The sequence below is a fragment of the Puma concolor genome, chromosome A1 (assembly GCF_028749965.1).
Source record: "Puma concolor isolate L17-30 chromosome A1, mPumCon1.1.hap2, whole genome shotgun sequence".
Lineage (NCBI taxonomy): Eukaryota > Metazoa > Chordata > Mammalia > Carnivora > Felidae > Puma > Puma concolor.
Genome location: NC_141667.1, coordinates 194,136,526 through 194,158,261, shown reverse-complemented (window position 1 = coordinate 194,158,261; position 21,736 = coordinate 194,136,526). Strand labels below are relative to the sequence as shown.

General features: G+C 39.0%; 1 non-coding gene across 1 annotated transcript; it reads right to left on the bottom strand.

The window, feature by feature from the left end:
- Positions 1-14,214: 14,214 nt before the first annotated feature.
- LOC147584705 (signal recognition particle RNA) lies at positions 14,215-14,499 on the bottom strand. The gene has a single exon (XR_015241511.1).
- Between the last annotated feature and the right edge of the window lie 7,237 nt (positions 14,500-21,736).

Here is a 21,736-nt window from a genome sequence, read left to right as displayed (position 1 = left end):
TGTCCTGTTACTTAATCTTTTAAGACAGCCTCAAATGGTTTAGTGTGATTTAATCACTCATTCTCTTTCTCTCTCAATGACTTAACTATGCAGTCATTATCATGGCTTCTTATCAATATGGGGCACCAATTAATGCTTTTGAATTCTTATTGCTTTGGAAACTCTTGGCTTTGGGTCTGGTTGCCTGTGGATTGAATGCACAACCTTCATCCTTTTTACACATTTCCTACAGGCAATGCTTCCTCAGTGTCCTAGCCTGATTCCAACTTGCAGGTGACGTTTCCATCATGAGTCTTTGGTTTTATGAACCTTGAGCTCCAGCAGATCCAGCCATCTGGGAAGGGAAAGAGGTACAGTGAAGACGAGGCAACCCTTACAACAGCCCAGGGATCTGCCTGGAAGGCACAATTTGAAAGTAATACTCCCCTCCCCACTACCAGGATCTTTTGTGACACCAAGCCGGTCTGGGACTGTGCCTATCTTTGGTCTTGTAACTGCTTTGTCAAATTTGCACCGTGACATTAGTTTTTGGATCAACCTGGAATGGATTGTATGATTTCCTAAAAGCTTAACAATCAGAAGAAAAAGGCTGAGAAAATAAGTTTCTGTTTTTTTTTTTTTTTTAAATTTTTTTTTTTTTCAACGTTTATTTATTTTTGAGACAGAAAGAGACAGAGCATGAACGGGGGAGGGGCAGAGAGAGGGAGACACAGAATCGGAAACAGGCTCCAGGCTCTGAGCCATCAGCCCAGAGCCCGACGCGGGGCTCGAACTCACGGACCGCGAGATCGTGACCTGGCTGAAGTCGGACGCTTAACCGACTGCGCCACCCAGGCGCCCCTGTTTTTTTTTTTTAATTTGTTTATTTTGAGAGAGGGAGTGTGTGTGCATGAGTGGGAAGGGGTAAAGTGAGAGAGAGAGAGAGAGAGAGAGAGAGAGAGAGAATCCTAAGCAGGTTCCATGCTGTTAGCACAGGAGCCGGACTCAGGGCTCAATCTCACCACCTGTGAGATAATGACCTGAGCCCAGATCAAAAGTCAGATGCTTAACTGACTGAGCCACTCAGGTACTGCTATAAATTTCTATTTTTTATTTTTTATCGACAGAGGAGAAAACACTAGTATTTAGGATTATATATGTTCACAGCTGATAATAAAACTGCTTTGAAGCACAAAAATTTATTATGAAAAAGCCAAACCATATCTTGGTTTGATCACCTTAGAACCTTTCTCCTGATTATCAATGAAAGCCTTTCGGGATTTGGGGACCTAGCTTCTTTCCTTTCAAGTGTGCTTGGAATCAGCAGTCTCTTACATTTCAGAATTTAATTTTAGGGGGGTATGAACGACTCAGCATCCCAGTTTTGAAATTTGATGCCAACTTCTAGTCACTGTCCATCTTTTCTGCTTTTCTGCCTCACTTTACATCCCTACTCACTGAACTCTCCCAAGACATCAAAGAGGCCCTGCCTTGAAGGGGCAAAATCACACTCACAGGACATTCTGCATTAGTGTTTCAAATTTAATCTGTGATTCTACTTTATAAAGGCCATGTTTCCTTTTCTGTTTTTCTTAGAACCGAACCCATTACTGAATTATAACAAATGGGACAAAATGCTGAGAAGAAATTAGTTAAATACTGTATTGGAAAATGCTCAGAAAAGGTTTAAAAATGATGATGATGATTTCTGCTTTATCTAAAGTCATTTTCTTGTTTTAATAGCATTGCTTAGTTGTAACTTTTTTTTTGTTGTAACTTTTTCATTATTTTTTACAAGTTTATTTATTTTGAGAGAGAGAGAGAAAACGTATGCAAGTGGGAGAGAAGCAGAGAGAGAGTGGGAGAGAGAGAATTCTAAGCAGGCTTCACGCTGACTCAGGGCTCAAACTCACAAACTGTGAGATCATGACCTGAGCTGACACCGAGAGTTGGACACTTAACTGACTGAGCCACTCAGATGCCCCTGTAGCTTTTTAAATTTTTTTTTTGTAACATTTATTTATTTTTGAGACAGAGAGAGACAGAGCATGAACGGGGGAGGGGCAGAGAGAGAAGGAGACACAGAATCAGAAGCAGGCTCCAGGCTCTGAGCCGTCAGCCCAGAGCCTGACGCGGGGCTCGAACTCACGGACCCCGAGATCGTGACCTGAGCTGCAGTCGGACGCTTAACCAACTGAGCCACCCAGGTGCCCCACCTGTAGCTTTTTTAAAGCATAGAACTTATATGGAATACAATCAGTCCAACCTAAATCACTAAGTCACATTTAAGAATTGGTGTTACTTTATACTTCTACATTAAAAAGTCGTTCTTAAGTTCATAATTTAAGAGAAAACATCAAACAGAGATTTAGATAAATATATCCTGGCTAACTTTATTGATATTGGAAAGAGAATAAATAAGAAATAGTCATGTCAGGCATAAGTAGTAGGAACGGCATGCATTCTGGACAATGAAGGAGAAGAATCATGGAAAATTTGGAGGAAGGGAAAGAGAGAGAGAGAGAGAGAGAGAGTGTGTGTGTGTGTGTGTGTGTGTGTGTGTGTGTGTGTGAGAGAGAGAGAGAGAGAGAGAGAGAGAGAGAGAGAGTATGTGTGTGTAGTGATTGAGACCTTCTCTATTTTTTACCTTTTCCCTACATCTTGGTGTAGCAAGTGCTAGAAATACAGAGACTTGAGCTCTTGTCCTGTTCATGTACTCAACAAGTTGTGTATCTTTGGTCAAGAGACTACTTTGCCCCTATAACCCTCAGATTTTTCATCTCTTAAATAAGGAGTAGATTCCCTGTCCATCTGTCTCTTCTTGGGTCACCTTTTAATGCTAATCTTTGGAAGTATTACAAAGAAAGTATCTTAGCATTAATTTCAGCCCATGTTTTTTTGTTCCTGTTCTTGGACCATTGGTTGGTTTCTTTGGAGACAGTTTCTGACTGTTATGCCAATTGTTACAAAGTTGTGAATATCAAATTACAACCTATAGTTAATATTCAGCATTATTAGAATATTTTAAAGCAAAATCCACCAGATACAGAGTTTGTGGAGTGAATATGGCATTGCCTTTCTCCCTGTAGTCCTTTGGGAAAATCTGGTTTTATGGAGCTTAATTTAAAGCGTTTATAATCAATGATGGCACTTTTTTACTGTAGTAACTACTGTAATAAGAAGGAATTCTCTAGTATTAAAAATTGAGAATTAAAAAAAATTGAGAATTTAAATTTGAATGGTAAGTGAATAGGTATAAGAAATATACTTTCAAAGTAATAAAGAAACTTATATGAATGCCGTCCAGTTTGTAATAGCAGCAGTGCAAAAATTACAGGAACCATTTTATAAAGAACTTTTATAGATAAAATGGGACTCTTGTGAATTTTGTATTCAAAAAATTGAGTTTGACAGCATGGTATTGGCACAAAAACAGACACATAGACCAATGGAATAGAATAGAAACCCCAGAACTAGACCCACAAACGTATGGCCAACTCATCTTTGACAAAGCAGGAAAGAACATCCAATGGAAAAAAGACAGTCTCTTTAACAAATGGTGCTGGGAGAACTGGACAGCAACATGCAGAAGGTTGAAACTAGACCACTTTCTCACACCATTCACAAAAATAAACTCAAAATGGATAAAGGACCTGAATGTGAGACAGGAAACCATCCAAACCTTAGAGGAGAAAGCAGGAAAAGACCTCTCTGACCTCAGCCGTAGCAATCTCTTACTCGACACATCCCCAAAGGCAAGGGAATTAAAAGCAAAAGTGAATTACTGGGACCTTATGAAGATAAAAAGCTTCTGCACAGCAAAGGAAACAACCAACAAAACTAAAAGGCAACCAACGGAATGGGAAAAGATATTTGCAAATGACATATCGGACAAAGGGCTAGTATCCAAAATCTATAAAGAGCTCACCAAACTCCACACCCGAAAAGCAAATAACCCAGTGAAGAAATGGGCAGAAAACATGAATAGACACTTCTCTAAAGAAGACATCCGGATGGCCAACAGGCACATGAAAAGATGTTCAGCGTCGCTCCTTATCAGGGAAATACAAATCAAAACCACACTCAGGTATCACCTCACGCCAGTCAGAGTGGCCAAAATGAACAAATCAGGAGACTATAGATGCTGGAGAGGATGTGGAGAAACGGGAACCCTCTTGCACTGTTGGTGGGAATGCAAATTGGTGCAGCCGCTCTGGAAAGCAGTGTGGAGGTTCCTCAGAAAATTAAAAATAGACCTACCCTATGACCCAGCAATAGCACTGCTAGGAATTTATCCAAGGGACACAGGAGTACTGATGCATAGGGGCACTTGTACCCCAATGTTCATAGCAGCACTCTCAACAATAGCCAAATTATGGAAAGAGCCTAAATGTCCATCAACTGATGAATGGATAAAGAAATTGTGGTTTATATACACTATGGAATACTACGTGGCAATGAGAAAAAATGAAATATGGCCTTTTGTAGCAACGTGGATGGAACTGGAGAGTGTGATGCTAAGTGAAATAAGCCATACAGAGAAAGACAGATACCATATGGTTTCACTCTTATGTGGATCCTGAGAAACTTAAGAAAAACCCATGGGGGAGGGGAACAAAAAAAAAAAAAAAAAAGAGGTTAGAGTGGGAGAGAGCCAAAGCATAAGAGACTGTTGAGAACTGAGAACAAACTGAGGGTTGATGGGGGGTGGGAGGGAGGAGAGGGTGGGTGACGGGTACTGAGGAGGGCACCTTTTGGGATGAGCACTGGGTGTTGTATGGAAACCAACTTGACAATAAATTTCATATATTAAAAAAAATAAATAAATAAAAAAAATAAATAAACATTTCAAAAAATAAAAAAATAAAAAAAAAATAAAAATGGAAATAATTTCATGATCTTCAAAAAAAAAAAAAAAAACAAAAAAAAAAAACAAAAAAACAAAAAATTGAGTTTGGGGCACCTGACTGGCTCGGCTGGTAAGGCATATGACTTCTGATCTCAGAGTTGTGAGTTCAAGTCCCACTGACTGACTGACTGAACGAATGAATGAATGAAGGAATGATGAATAATTCAGTTTGGTTCTATGAGATCTTTTGGAATAAATGTATTCTTTATTTTTTTATATTTTTTTTATTTAAAAAAAAATTTTTTTTTTCAACGTTTATTTATTTTTGGGACAGAGAGAGACAGAGCATGAACGGGGGAGGGGCAGAGAGAGAGGGAGACACAGCATCGGAAACAGGCTCCAGGCTCCGAGCCATCAGCCCAGAGCCCGACACGGGGCTCGAACTCACGGACCGCGAGATCGTGACCTGGCTGAAGTCGGACGCTTAACCGACTGCGCCACCCAGGTGCCCCAATAAATGTATTCTTTAAATGTGGTGCTGTAGTGTTATCAGAGCTTTTTGCTTATTCAAATTGAACTTTGTATATGTATATAAGGAATCTATTAGGGGAAATGTTTAAAAGGAAAAAATATATACTCTTCTATTTAGTTTCCAATAAAAATAAGACAAAAATTTGATCTATTTCTTTGTAGAAGTAACTCTAAAAAATAGAAAATAAAAGCTGTTTGGTATTAAGACAGGAGACTTGATTCTCTTGGATAATATTTGTCAATTTTCAAAATTTGGAAGCTCCCAGGCAGAGGACAGAGATCTTATCTGTTTTGTTTATTGTTGTATCACCAGTTTTATATGTGGTATATGCTTCATGCTTGTTTAATTGTTGACTAGATATATGTGTTTCCACGGAAAATCTTCCTTTATATTCTTTCACCCAATGATTGTGGGTCGTCATATACTAAAGTTGTTTTATTCATATCTTTAAAAAAATTTTTTTTAATGTTTATTTATTTTTGAGAGAGACAGAGACAGAATGCAAGTGGGTTAGGGGCAGAGAGAGAGGGCGACACAGAATCCGAAGCAGGCTCCAGGCTCGGAGCTGTCAGCACAGAGCCCGACGCGGGGATCGAACTCACAAGCTGTGAGATCATGACCTGAGCCAAAGTTGGACACTCAACCGACTGAGCCACCCAGGCGCCCCTATTTTATTCATATTTTCTGGGCTTTATGCCTTACTTTGACTAAGATATTACTCATGGGAATGACTTGACCATAGGTAAAGTAGTCTTGCCTAGTTTTTTTTTTTTTTTTTAACTCTTTGACCATGTTTTTTCCTCAGTGATTAAGAAATGTTTCTAAATTTGTTGCTCTGTTCCAGACTCAAAGTGATTTAGACATATATTCACATTTGGGCATTTCTTGAATTGTCTGCCTCAGGCACTAGGAGGAAGTGACATCTGACATCTCATTAAAGTAACTGTGGAAAGAATATGTGGCCTTTGTAATTAGGAACTGATAACTAATCAATGAGCAAGGGTTGGTTGTTTGGTAAACCACTGATAGCTTGAGTAAAGGGCATTTTTTTACTTAATTTAATTATGTATATAGTAGATTTGAGATAATAGCTATAGTTAGAAATAGAAAGTCTTTGACAATATATTTATAAAATGGTTGTATATTTATTTAGAAAATATGCAAATTCTTTATCTGAGCATTGGATTCTCAGTGTCTCACTTCTCTAGGTGTTAGATGGTTTTCTGCTTATTGAAACCATCTCTTCAGATGACTTTGAATAAGAAATCAGAGAGTGCTACTCCCATTTGCATGGCCTACTCTTCTCTTACTTCCTAGGTGAGGGACCAAGTTTTGGAATTGAACTGAATTGCTTGGCCTACTGATGAGGTTTGTTTCAGGACCGAGTTGGGCCTTTTGGCCTCTCCAGTCAGCCTCACAATGTACATTCCACACTTGCAAATAGGCTCACACAGGAGTCTTCTTGAAGCAACAGCCAGTTTTATTTGAGCGGTCTTGCAATTTGAAGATAAGCAATGCCAAATTTAACCAGATGGTGAATATAGAGTTACTTACAGATAAACTTAACTCGATGCCAATGGTTTTACATACATCCAATAACTAATTAATTTAAAAATGCTTTCCCCAAAAAAGCATACAAGCCATATCCATTTGGCATTAATAACTTGAGATAAAGACATTAAAAATGATCAGTGTTGTGGTCTTTCCTTTTCCCTGTTTAATATGATATGCTGGTCAGTACAAATTTAGTTCCTGCTTTTCAAATGCCTCATGTTTCTTCAAACACTTACTTTATCATTTATCATGCATAAAAAAATCTTACCCTTATAAAAATTCAACTTACATAAAAGTATACAATACATATGAAATTCCCCTTTCCTAAAATGCCCCTCCCTACCCTGAACACCATATCTCACTTCCCTCCCAGAAGTAACCACTGATAAGATTTTGTTATATTTTCTCCTTGACCTTTATTCTCTGCATAAGTATAAACAATTCTATCTGCTTTGAATTTCATATGTAGAATCATATCGCATATATTGTTCCATAATTTCTTGTTTTCATCTGCATTTTTTCATATCCATACACAGAGATCCAGCTCTCTCTCTCTCTCTCTCTTTTTTTTTTTAATGCTGCAGAGTAAATATCAACAGAATACCACTCAGTGTACCTTTTTTGGGTTTTACTATTTCTCTATTTTTTAAGTTTATTTATTTGTTTATTTGAGAGAGAGAGAGAGAGAGAGAGAGAGAGCGAGAGAGAGCGAGCGTGAGTGGGAGAGGGGCAGAGGGAGAGGGAGACATAGAATCCCAAGCAGGCTCCACACTGCCAGCATGGAGCCCAACATGGGGCTCGAACCCACAAACCGTGAGATCATGACCTGAGCTGAAACCAAGAGATGAACACTTAACCAACTGAGCCAGCTAGGAGACTCACCATTTCTTTATTAATAAATCATTCACATTCTGTTCTCCCCCCAATATTTCTGTTACAAAAAAGTTTCAATGAACTTTCTTGTACGTATTTTTTCAAGTGCTTCCTTTTTGTTTGTTTGTTTGTTTGTTTGTTATTTCTAATGAATTGCTTTAGTAGATTCATTCTGCATTGCTGGTCTTGTATATCTAATGCAAAAGTTGGAATGTGAAATGCTGAGGTACTACTTTTGCCTTTTCCGAAGTTTTACAGCTGCATCCAAAATGAGGAGCTGTTCTAGTTATTGAGCTGTTGAATTCCCCTTTCCACTGAGATTCCCCTTGAACTCCAGGGAGGAGAGAACATGGTAATGGCAGGAAAGTTGGAGATCCACCTGTTGATTCATCCACTAATTAGCTCTTGTCTTCAAAATAAACAACTCAAAACCTTTCTCAACACTACATACCTCTATGTTTATGGCTTCTCATTGCAACTTTCTCTCTACATTGCAGTCAAACTTCACTACTGAGGAATCTTTGCTTCTGAGTGCCCACTTCCCATTCAGCTCTCCACCCACTGCAGTCTGGGCTCTGTCCCACCTCAGCTACCACCAGGGAAATTGCTCCGTTAGTGACCATCTGTCACCAGGTTCTTGCACACCCTCCTTCACCTGGCCTCTAGGCACCACTCAAGACTCTTGAACGCTTCTTGCTGAAGTTCCGACCTCCTTTGTTTTCTGTGACACAACTGGATCTGTCTGTTAGTTCTCCTTTAGAAGAAAGTAGCAGGAAACTCAACCCAAACTGGTTTAAGTAATAAGGAAAATCATAGGTAGTTCCCACAAATGGAAGTCCCAAAGTATCAGGGTGGGCTCCAGTTCCGTATCTCTGTGATTCTTCTGGCTTGGTTTTCTTCCTTCAGTTGGTTTCTTTCTCAGACTGGCAGGGAGCAAGGGCTGTGGCAAGCCTGGGTTTCACAGTTACTGAGGAAGACATCTGGAGGAAGGGAAAGCATTGCTTCTTAAAGTTCTAAGAGAATCATGAAGAATTTCTCTGGAGTCCCATGAAACTTTTTTTTCTTTTTTAAAATATATGTTTCCAGTTTTATTAAAATAATTAATATATAACATTGTATAAGTTTCATATGTACAACATGACCTGATAATATGTATATATTGTGAGATGATTTCCACAATAAGTTTAGTTAACATCCATCACTTAGTTATAATCTTTTATTTATAATCTTTTAGTTATAATCTTTTTCTTGTGATGAGAACTTTTGTTTTTTATTGTTTTTAAAAAAGTTTCAATTTAATTTTTAAAAAAGTTTATTTACTTTGAGAGAGAGAGAGAAAAAGAGAGAGAGAGTGGGGGAGAGGTAGGGAGAGAGAATCTCAAGCAGGCTCTGTGCTGACAGCATGGAGCTCTGTGCGGGTCTCAATCTCACAAACTGTGAGATCGTGACCTGAGCCCAAATCAAGAGTTGGACACTTAACTGATTGAGTAACCCAGGTGCCCCTAAAGTTTTTATTTAAATTCCAGTGAGTTAACATACAATGTAATATTAGTTTCAGATATACAATTTAGTGATTCAACACTTCTATACAGCACCTGGTGTTCATCACAAAAGGTGCACTCCATTTATTTATTTATTTATTTATTTATTTATTTATTTATTTTTAATAATTTATTTTTTAATTTCCATCCAAGTTTGTTTGCATATAGTGCAACAATAATTTCAGGAGTAGATTCCTTAGTGCCCCTTACCCATTTAGCCCATCCCCCATCCCACACTCTTCCAGTAACCCTCTGTTTGTTCTCCATATTTAAGAGTCTCTTATGTTGTGTCTGCCTCTCTGTTTTTATATTATTTTTGCTTCCCTTCCCTTATGTTCATCTGTTTGTATTTTAAAGTCCTCATATGAGTGAAATCATTTGATATTTGTCTTTCTCTGACTCACTAATTTTGCTTAGCATAATACCCTCTAGTTTCATCCACGTAGTTGCAAATGGCAAGATTTCATTCTTTTTGATTGCTGAGTAATACTCCATTGTATGTATGTATATATATATATACCACTTCTTCTTTATCCATTCATCCATCGATGGACATTTGGGCTCTTTCCATACTTTGGCTATTGATGATAGTGCTGCTATAAACATGGGGGTGCATGTGTCCCTTCGAAACAGCACACCTGTATCCCTTGGATAAATACCTAGTAGTGCAATTGCTGGGTCATAGGGTATTCTGTTTTTAATTTTTTGAGGAACCTCCATACTGTTTTCCAGAGTGGCTGCACCAGTTGGCATTCCCACCAGCAGTGCAAAAGAGATCCTCTTTCTCTGCATCCTCACCAACATCTGTTGTTGCCTGAGTTGTTAATGTTAGCTGCCATTCTGACAAGTGTGAGGTGGTATCTCATTGTGGTTTTGATTTGTATTTCCCTGATGATGAGGGATGTTGAGCATTTTTTCATATGTCAGTTGGCCAAATGGATGTCTTCTTTGGAGAAGTGTCTATTCATGTCTTTTGCCCATTTTTTCACTAGATTATTTGTTTTTTGGGTGTTTGAGTTTGATAAGTTAGGTGCACTCCTTTTTAAAAAAATTGTTTTTAAGTTTATTTTACTTATTTTGAGAGGAGAGAGAGAGAGAGAGAGAGAGCGCACAGGAAGGGCAGATAGAGAGGGAGAGAGAGAGAGAATCCTAAACAGGCTCTGCACCGTCAGTGTGGAGCCCAATGTGGGGCTTGAACTCACGAACTTGAGCTGATGTCAAGAGTTGGCCACTTAACCCACTGAGCCACCCAGGCACCCCAACAGGTGCACTTCTTATCCCCACCACCTATTTCACCCATCTCCCTACCTACCTCCCCTCTGGTAACCATCTGTTTGTTCTCTAGAGTTAAGAGTTGATGAGAAGTTTTATTTTATTTATTTACCTACTAAGATTTTTAATGTTTTATTTATTTTTGAGAGAGAGAGAGACAGAGCACACATGAGGTTGGGGTCAGGGGTGGGGGGGGGGTGGGGTGGCGCAAGGAGACAGAATCTGAAGCAGGCTCCAGGCTCTGAGCTGTCAGCACAGAGCCTGATGTGAAGCTTGAACTCATGAACCACAAGATCATGACCTGAGCTGAAGTTGGATGCTTAACCGACTGAGCTACCCAGGTGTCCCGATGATGAGAACTTTTAACATATAGTCTCTTAGCAGTTCTCAAATATATGATGCAGTACTTTTTTGTTATTGTTTGTTTTAACAGTACAGTATTGTTAACTATAGTCACCATCCACATTACATCCCCTGTACCTACTTATCTTATAACTGGAAGTTTATATCTTTTGACCACCTTCACCCCCTTCATCAACCTTTTCTTTAATCTCATCAGGTTACTTGTTCCCCACAGTCTCCAGTGGGAGGACTGATTATCTAAAGGGAGTGAGATTATCTTTAGACTAGTTAGCTCAATCCTTGGAACTGAGACCTTGAGTTTTTAGACCTTTTTAGAGGCCCATGCACTTCTTGGGAGGAGGAATTACATGAAGAAGAGCAGGAAATGGATACTTGTCAGGAAACCAACAATGTCCACCGCGATGTCTGCTCCCTGGTTTTTATTTTAGTTTTCTTGTTTTGTTTTGCTTTTAATCTCAGGTTTCTCTTCTTGGTTCCCTAATGATTTCCTCTTCTGCCCAGCCCTTTAATGTGATGATCCCCAGAGTATCTCTCTTGCTTTCTTCTCTTCTCACTGTTCATGTTATCCCTGGGACAGTTCATTCACTTCCAAGGCTGTGTATGCTGATGACTCCCCAGTGTACCACTTCAGGCCATGGAGTTTTTATAAACGGTTGACTCTTTTATCCAGTTGTGTATTGTACATCTCCACTTTATTTCAAATTCAACATGCCCCAAACTGAGATAATTGCCATAGCCCCAAACCAGCACATCCTTCTGTATTCCCAGTCTCAGTCCAGGACCTCATCAAACACTGTTCCCAAAGTCATTGTAGACCCCTTTTGCTTCCGGACATTAAAACAGTCACAAAGCCTTGTTGATCTAGCCACCAAAATTTAACAGGCCCACAGGCTATAAGAAGTCCTTCCTCTACTACCCTTTATCTCCATTTGGGTTGTGCTCTTGTCTAACATGATCTTATGGCACTTCATGTATAACTCTATAAGAACACTAATGTCGTTCACTACCTTCTTGACTATAGGTACCACATCTTATTCATTTTTAATATCCCTGTTCTCAGCAGAACACCTTGAACACTGGAGGTGTTCAGGAAACTTTTAGATGATTATTGAATGAGTTTGTCTTTAAACTCTTATTAGGCCACTATTATTTTCAGACATTCTTCCGAACTCTGAATGTCTGATGCACTTCATTGACAGACTTGGTCCTGCTCTGTGGTTGGAGTGGGTGGAGTCAGTGGAAAAATGCCAGAATCTGTGTCCTAAGGCAGTGAGTGCCAGGTCAGGGCCAGTGTAAACAATTTGAAACTGGGTCAGAGATCCAAATAGGGCTGGATGAATCTAGGAAGCTAAGGCAGGAAGCCAGTTGGGTTGGTGTCTGAGTTTTTGAAGAGGCTAATGGGAAGAAAATCTTAGAATTAATCTCAGGTCCACGAGAGATGTCTATGGAAGCTTTTTGTCCAGCTTAAGATGCTCAGAGTGTCATAGTCATTTGATACAATCATAAATAGGAAATGATTCCTAACCTAGTAGGAACTTATGGTTAAGTGGGAAAATAGATATGTAACAAAAACTTACACTTTAATGTAAGAAGTGATATAGTAAAAAATATGTATTAAGTATTAAGGGATCTAGAAGGAGTTAATGCATGTGCTTAGAAATTGTGATGACCTTGAGGGGATCTTTGTTAAGTGATTTTTTTAAAGATAACACCTCAGGGGTAATTGGGTGCTCAGTTGGTTAAGTGTCTGCCTTCAGCTCAGGTCATCATCTCATGGTTTGTAGGTTCGAGCCCTGTATCAAGGCTCTGTGCCGACAGATCAGAGGCAGAGCCTGTGGAGCCTGCTTTAGATTCTGTCTCCCTGTCTCTCTGCCTCTCCCCTGCTCATTCGTGTGTGTGTGTGTGTGTGTGTGTGTGTGTGTGTGAATGAGAGAGAGAGAGAGAGAGAGAGCATGTGCACATGCACTCACTTTCTCAAAAATAAACATTTAAAAATTAAAAAAACCCCACAAAAATACAGATAACACCTCAGACTTAGCATTTAATCTTTCTTTTTTTTTGAGAGAGAGATAGAGTGTGAGCAGGGGAGGAGCAGAGAGAGAGGGAGACACAGAATCCAAAGCAGGCTCCGGGCTCTCAGCTGTCAGCACAGACAGCTCCAACGAAGTGGGGCTCCAACTCAGGAACTGTGAGATCATGACCTGAGCTGAAGTCGGATGCCCAATGGACTGAGCCACCCAAGCACCCCAAATTCAGCATTTAACAAAATACATTTCCCCAGGATAAATCACTTCCTTTAATACATAGGCAAAAGTTGGTTTGTTCCACTGTATCTATATGTCATAATTTTTTTCAGGGCTCATAGGGACTGCCATTCTATGGAAATCTTTTCAATAGCTTGGTACTCAAGCTATAAATATGAGAGTATTTATTTATTTATTTATTTATTTATTTAAAAGGTTTATTTATTTATCTTGAGAGAGTCAGAGACAATGTGAGTAGGGAGGGGCAGATAGAGAGGGGGAGAAAGAGAATCCTAAGCAGGCTCTGTGCTGCCAGCACAGAGCCCAATGTGGGGCTTGAACCCAAGAAACCGCAAGGTCATGACCTCAGCTGAAACCAAGAGTCCGAGGCTTAACTGACTGAGGCACCCAAGCACCCTGAGAGTTTTTTTTTATTTGAGCATGGTTTTTATGCAGAAAAAGATTCAGAGTTTACTTTAGATATATAAAAGTTAATATTTAATATACTACATTTATCATTATACATTTAAATTATGAATTGTAAATACTTTGTTCTCCTGTATGCTTTTAAATTTAGCTTGTAATCTTACTATTCTACTTAAAAGTATAGCAAATTTTAACGTCAGTTTATAGGAATTTAAATAATGTTTGTAAATAAAAGCCCTTAAACATTTAAAACTGCATTTCTAAATGTAATATGTGCGATTTTCCTATGATTTAACAAAGAAAATCCTTCTTAAGTTTTAAAACAACTCTTCTAAATCTAATCGAACACAAATGTAGATTATCTTAAATATTCTAATGTTATTATACAGTTAGATTTCAACAAATCAAAATCTGTTATACAATTATATACATTTTAAATTTGCAAGTTTGACTCTTTATTCTAATAGGTCAAATTTTCTTTTGCATCATGAATACTTAAAATAACCAAGTATGCTCAGATTTTTTTTTTTTTTAACTTCTGCTGTTTACTTATTTTGAAGATACAGGATTCAGGTAGGGGCAAAAAGACAAGGTCCAGTTATGTTGCTCAGGCTGGAATCCAGTGGTATAATCTTGCTCCTAATCAGCAGGATTGTTTTGACCTGCTGCGTTTTCTACCTGGGCCGGTTCACACCTCCTTAGGCAACCTGTTGGTCCCCACTCCAGGGAGGTCACCTTAGTGACACAGAACTTAGTGTGGACACCTGACATGCATAGGGCACCATGGCCCAGAACTCCTGGGTTTAAGGGATCCTCGTGCCACAGCCTTCCAGGTAGCCGGGACTACAGGCACATGCCATGCCTGGTTAGATTTTTAAACATAGAAATATTAATCATAGGAGTTTGGTTTTCTTAACCATTTCTCTGCTTAATTGGAAACTCTTCCAAGGCTGGGAGATGCTTACTCCATGTAGACAAGATTACATCTCAATTTGGTTTTTTCCCTTAATGCAGTTGCATTCTTAGAGACTCTGGGACACCCTGAATTTTATTGTAGTTGGGGTGGTTTCACGTTCCTAAATGCTGGATTTAAGAGATATATTTCCTAATAATTCCATCTATTCATCACTTCTGCAATTCCTGCTGGCTTGCTATCATCACTTGATTGAATTTTGCATTTCTTTGACTCTTAAGATATTTAAATGTCTTGCCATCTACTGGATCTAATGACTATTGTGCTTGTGAATTTTTTGCATTCTTTTTATATCCTTACTGTCTGTTAGGGCCTGAAGCACTCCCTAATATAAGGTCAGCCCACTGAAATCTGGCTATCCTTCAAGACTTTGTCTTAGTAAAGTCACAGTTTTGAAGGTCATCCTGACTTAGGCCAGCCAGGATCTTCTACTGTGTTTGCTGATCATCTCTCTAAGCCTAGTTGGCTCATTCTCAGTTGTTCAGTTCTCAGTTTGAATGTCCCCCCCTCAGAGTTTCTCTCTTGGGTTATTCTTTTTAAGAGAGCACTCCTTTATTATTTTATATAACAGCACTTCTTAAAAAATGTTTTTCACACCACATAAGAAAATCTTAAGGAAGAAGAACAAAGTTGGAGGTATCACAATCCCAGATTTCAAGATGTACTATAGAGTTGTAGTAATCCAAACAGTAGGGGACTGGCACAAAAATAGACACGTAGATCCATGGAATAGACTAAAGAGCCCAGAAATAAACCCATGCTTATATGGTCAATTAATCTACAACAAAGGAGGGAAGAATATACAATGGGGAAAAGACCGTCTCTTCAAATGGTGCTGGAAACCTGGGCAGCTACATGCAAAAGGATGAATCTGGACCACTTTCTTACACCATATACAAAAATAAACTCAAGTGGATTAAAGACCTAAATATGTCACCTGAAACTGTAAAACTTCTAGAAGAAAACATAGACAATCATTTCTTCAACATTGGCCACGGAAACATTTTTCTAGATATGTTTCTTGAGTCAAGGGAAACAAAAGCAAAACAAACTGTTGGGACCATACCAAAATGAAACACTTGCACGGTGAGGAAAATCTTCAACAAAATGAAGACAACCTACTGAATGGGAGAAAATATTTGCAGGTGACATATCTGGTAAAGGGTAAATATCCAAAATATATAAATGATCCATACAACTCAACACCCAACAAGCAAATAATCTGATTAAAAAAATGGGAAGAGGACCTGAATTGACATTTTTCCAAAAAAGGCATACAAAAGGCCAACAGATACATGAAAAGATGCTTAACATCACTAATCATTAGGGAAATTTAAATCAGAACCACAACAGGATATCACTTCACATATGTTGAAATGACTAGAATCAAAAAGACAAGAAATAAAAAATGTTGGTAAGGATGTAGAGAAAAAGGAACACTTGTGCCCTATTGGTAGAAATGTAAATTGGTACAGCTACTGTGGAAAACAGTATAGAGAGTCCTCAAAAAATTAAAAATATAAATTTTCTATGATCCAGTAATTTTACTACTGGGTTTTTACACTGCCCCTCCACCAAAAAAAAAAATAATCAAAAAGATATATACATTCCTGTGTTTATTGCAGCATTATCTACAATAGCTAAGATATAGAAGCAACCCGAGTTTCCATTAATAGATGAATGATTAAGAAAGATGTGGTACACACACATGCGTGCACGCGCACACACACACACACACACACACAAACACACAGGAATATTATTCATCCATAAAAAAGAATGAGACCTTGTCATTTGCAACAACATGGATGGACTGGATATAATGCTAAGTGAAATAAGTCAGACAAAGACAAGTACCATATGATTTAACGTATATGTGGAATTTAAGAAACAAATGAACAAACAAAGAAAAAAGAGACAAGAAGTAGATTCTTAAATATGGAGAACAAATTGATGGTCACCAGATGGGTGAGGGATGGGTGAAATAGGTGAAGGGGATTAAGAATATACTTACTGTGATGAGCACGGAGTAATGTGTGGAATTCTTGAATCATTATATTGTACACCTGATACTAATATAACCCTGTATGTTAATTATATTTCAATAAAAAATAAACATAAAAATCTGTGATTATTAATTAATCTACTTGTTAGTTATCTGTCCCACTATAGAGCAATCTCCATGTAAAGGCTAGTGTTTTTCTTACTTTTAAAAAAAAGTTTGTTTGTTTATTTATTTATTTATTTATTTATTTATTTATTTAGAGAAACAGAGCACATGAGTGGGGGAAGGGCAGAGAGAGAGGGAGAGAGAGAGAATCCCAAGCAGCCTCTGTGCTGTCAGCATGGAGGCTGATGTGGGGCTCTAACCCATAACTGTGAGATCGTGACCTGAGCTGAAGCCAAGAGCTGGACACTTAACCGACTGAGCCCCCCTGCGCCCCGGATCTTTTTTTTTTTCTTCCAGTTAAACACTTTATTTTAGGGAAGTAATTTTAGGGTCATGAGAAGTTGAAAAGATAACCAAGAGTTCTGTGATCTCTTCCTCTAGCTTCTGCAAAGACTATATTCTTACATTATCAAAACCAGGAAGCTGCCACTGCTACAATACTATTGTCTAGACTTACAGACCTCCAGTTTACATATGCTCATGTGTATGTCTGTGCATATGCGCATGTGTGTGTTCTATGAAATTTCATCCCATGTATAAATTCATGTAACCTACCACAACCTACCATCACCACAACAACATTCTCTCCTGCTCTCCCTGTGGGAGGACTGTCTGTCTTTACTTTTGTCCCGCCAGCACCCTGCGTAGTGTCGGGTAAGTAACGGCATCCCATAAATGTTTGTTGAATATACCAGAACATGGCTAGAAATTACTAGGGAAATTTGCCTAATTTGGTTGGATACAGATGTATTACTCTGTCAGATTTCAGTTATAAGAGGATATTTGAGGAGAAAAATGTTATCAAAATCCATCTCATAATGACTAATTTACAAAGAACACAAAAAAATCTGTGGCTACCAAAGCATAAGAGACTCTTAAAAACTGAGAACAAACTGAAGGTTGATGGGGGGTGGGAGGGAGGGGAGGGTGGGTGATGGGTATTGAGGAGGGCACCTTATGGGATGAGCACTGGGTGTTGTATGGAAACCAATTTGACAATGAATTTCATATATTGAAGAAAAAAAAATCTGTGGCTACCAAATCTCACAGAAATGTTGCATCACTAATCAATCCAAATCTTATAATCAAGCCTTTGCCAATGTGAAAGTTTAAGTCTTGACAGGAGGCTTCAATAGACCCCACATACATGTACATATATATGTCTCTGATGAATTATGTGGAACGTCATTTTGATATCATCTGGAATCCAGACTAGAAGATGGTGACCCAACTGGAGTGCGGAGCTCCAGTGCTGTGAGGGTCTTGCTTCCTCCTGTTTCCGATTACTACTACCGTCTCAGAGTAAATAGAAACATGACCCTCCATTAACATGCTTTAGACTGACTACAATAAGATTTCCCCTAATGGGACTAGGGGGAAATCGACTACTTCTGAAAGATATTTGCACATTGTTGGAGTTTCTTGACCTTAAGATATCTTTTTGGGAGCATTTAAAGAACTAAAGAAAGAACTTGCCCTTTAAGGAGGCCTTGTGACAGGAGGAGGTGGGAGAATAATTATGCTGCATACCAGACCTTACCTTTGCACAGAATAACTACATGACAAATGCTAAAGCAAACATGCTATAAGAATACAACAATATTCATTCACCTCTTTTCTGATAAGAAAGGTTTATGAATTTTTATATCTTGAAAACCTTTGTTTTGCAGGCTTTGCTTTAGCAGGTTGCCTCTTACTCAGTGTGTGAAGATTGAATCACTTTGGAATCCATTTGTATTTAGTTACTGGAGGTGTAGCATTGAGCGGTATTTTGTGTTGGAAACCGCAGGTAGGACCTGTTTCTGTAAATGATTTATTTCCATGGATCTCTTCCTTTAATTGATTTGATATTTACTTAAGAAAGTTCTTTCTTTGCTTGCCTTGTCAGCCCCCTCTGAGAGCTTTTGTAAAGTATGTCGCCGTCATAAATAGCCTGATTCCTCCCCGGACCAGTTGTTTCTCTGAGGTTTATGCATCTTTAAATGGATTCTGGGCACCATTTCATAAGGATTTTTCTTGAAGTTCTCTTTTGGGATAAAACCCATGGCTTGAGGAAGCTTTAACCTGGACCTCAGTTAACACTATGGACTATTGAAGTAGCTGCAATCCTACTTGGATTTTAAATAAAAGCATCTTTAGAAATGTTTGCTAGTTTCATTGATTATAAAATTCAATCTAAATGCAAACAGGGTGATGGTGATGTAAACTCAGCTTTAAAACAAAATCCGGTACCAGCCCTCCTAACTGCACAGCCAGCCTTAAGCCATTCTAGAGTGGCCACTGGATATGTAAGCTGTGATGCAGAGTCCTTCAGCTGGGAGGCCAGTAAGTCTAGAGTGGCCCAGTGTCTTCACCTCTCTGCGTAATAGAGATTCCAAGGTCCTAAGATGATTTGTGTGTATTTCATCTCAGTCCCCGTTCATACTGTGGTAGTAAGGCAGGTATGGAGCATGCTCTTCAAGTTGAATTTTTGAGCTCCGTGGAGCTGGCCGTGCAGGAGTCCAGGCCTAGGGAACAGGGATTGAAGAAGGGATGCCCCCATTCTGTAACTAGTCCCCCTTTCTCAACAGCAGCTGGAAGCCGTTCAGTCCTTTTTCACCACCCTTTTTCTTCCTGTAAATAGAAAAATACTGCCTTTCTGCAAAATGATATTTCAAGAAGCATCTATGGTGTGTGTCTCAAGCTCACTTAAAAGGAAGAGTGGTTTTTATAGGGACAGGAAAACTGAAGGCCAAGGTCACCAGACCTAAAGAGAGCTAAGAAAGAAAACTGCCTTCCAAAGCATCCAGCCGTTCCCAGCCACGGAATCCTATTGGTATCCAAAGCTTACAGTGCAAGTGATTTCAACTCAGAGCTCCTGGCTGCAGTCTTGGAATTGGCCCTATGAACTTCAGGGAGTCACTGAATTTCGACTTTGCTTAGGGAAGTCCACGACATGGAGCAAACCCTGTTCAGCCTTCTAGGGAACCAGAGTTACGGACTCTTGTATGACTTGGTCAGTTAAGTATACTTCCCAGACAGCAGTCCTTCATTTCGCCCTTATCAACATAAATATTTTCCCAAATGTTGCTTTCTGCTTTACCCTTTTCTCTGAGGAGGAAAGTATTGTCAGTGGAGAGGGCAGACCAAGGGCAGGGAATGGCTCATTTTTCCGCATCATGGAAAACATAGGATGTGCAGGAAACACATCCTTTCAACTGGCCTAATCCCTCAGTGAGGCTCATTTCATTGTGTTCTGTCCTTGTTCGAACGTGATAAAAATAGAACACTCAGAGTGCCATGTCTGTAGAACCAGAGTGAAATGGAGAGTTGAGGTAATTGCCCAGATAATCCAAGCAAAGACAAACAAAACAAAACAAAACAAAACAAAACAAAACAAAACAAAACAAAACAAAACAAAATAAAACCAACCACTGGTGAGAAAAAAAGCAGCTTTAGGAGTTTGAATGATCCAGCCTGGTTCTCTACATTGTTCAAATTCATCAGCTCTGCCTCTATATTTACTTTTTCTACATAGACTGAGCCTAAGTTATGTTGAAGAGTTTTCTTCCCCCAATTTTATCTCAAGTACCACCTCAAAAAAATGCTTTTGCGTTGGAGTATCCCTCTCTGCCGTATTTCCCAGTAAGAGAGAAAGTAGATCTCATAATAGGTTTATACATGTTTTGATATAAGTGTAAAAAACAGGGGCTCTGGAGTTTGGAGAGATTTCTTTTTCCTATGTTTCTGTGAGTTCCCTTAGCAGGTTGCTAAATGCTGGAGATGGTTTATCTACACACTCACATGTTTTAGACCTGTTGCTTTATGCTTGGCTAAGTGCCTGTCATGTGTGTTGGTTGCCAGCCCAACAGCTTGGCTCATTTAGAAAATCAGGGAACCCAATTTCCTCTGAGATAGCAGCCGGTAATATTCCACTGGATGCTAGTGAGACACTGCCTGAATTGGAGATGTCGTCCTGGCCAGAGTTCTTCTTAGACTGGCTTCCCAAGTTGGGACCTTGGGACTGTGACTGGTCTCTCAGATTACACCCCCTGACCTTGTTGTTTTCAAGACACTCTGCTTTTCTCAATCTCCCTCTTACATGGACTCAAACCTGTTCATTCATTCTTCTGATTTTTTCCTTCTGCCTCTTTCCCGACATAACCAGCCACCAAGTTCTATGGATTCTTCTTTCCCAAAAGTTTCCATTATTCTAAACTTTAATTTTATTCCCATTCCTTGAGTTTCGGTTCCTATTTTCTTATCTTTCTCAGTAATTTCCTGATTTTTTCAGTCTCACCTGTTTCTAATCTGTCCTAAGTAAATGCCAGAACAAACTTCCTTGAAGCTCTCCTTAATTGAATTGTAATTCCTTGCAAAAAAAAAAAAAAGAAAAAAAAGAAAAAAAAGAAAATTCCTTCCTTGATGGCTGCTTGCTGCTTAACATATTTTGCTCAAATCCCTCACCCTGGCAATGAAAGCTTTGTCAGTTTTGTTGTGATGACTTTGGACCCTCATGTGAAAAGTCACCTCCAGCAAGGCAAGCTTATTGTCCTTCTACATGACGTGCCCTTCCTTCTCTTGCTCATCTATCAAAATCCTGACCATCTTCCAAGTCTAGATTGGATATCCTACTTGTTCCACAAAGATTTTTCTGTCGACCTTGGAAGGAAGTGACCATTTTTGAACTGGAGTCACAGAATCTTAGAGGTTGAAGACATCTTGGAAGATGCTGAGTCCCACTTTCTACCCTTTGACCTTTGCTGGAACATGTCCAAGATGGGGAATGCATAAACATGGCAGCTCACTGCATTTACTGGTAAGAATCTTTCTTTGCTTCCTTCCTGCCTGCCTTCCTTCCTTCCTTCCTTCCTTCCTTCCTCTCTCTCCCTTTCTTTCCTCTCCCTCTTTTCTTTCTTTCTTTCTTTCTTTCTTTCTTTCTTTCTTTCTTTCTTTCTTTCTTTCTTTTCTTTCTTTCTCTC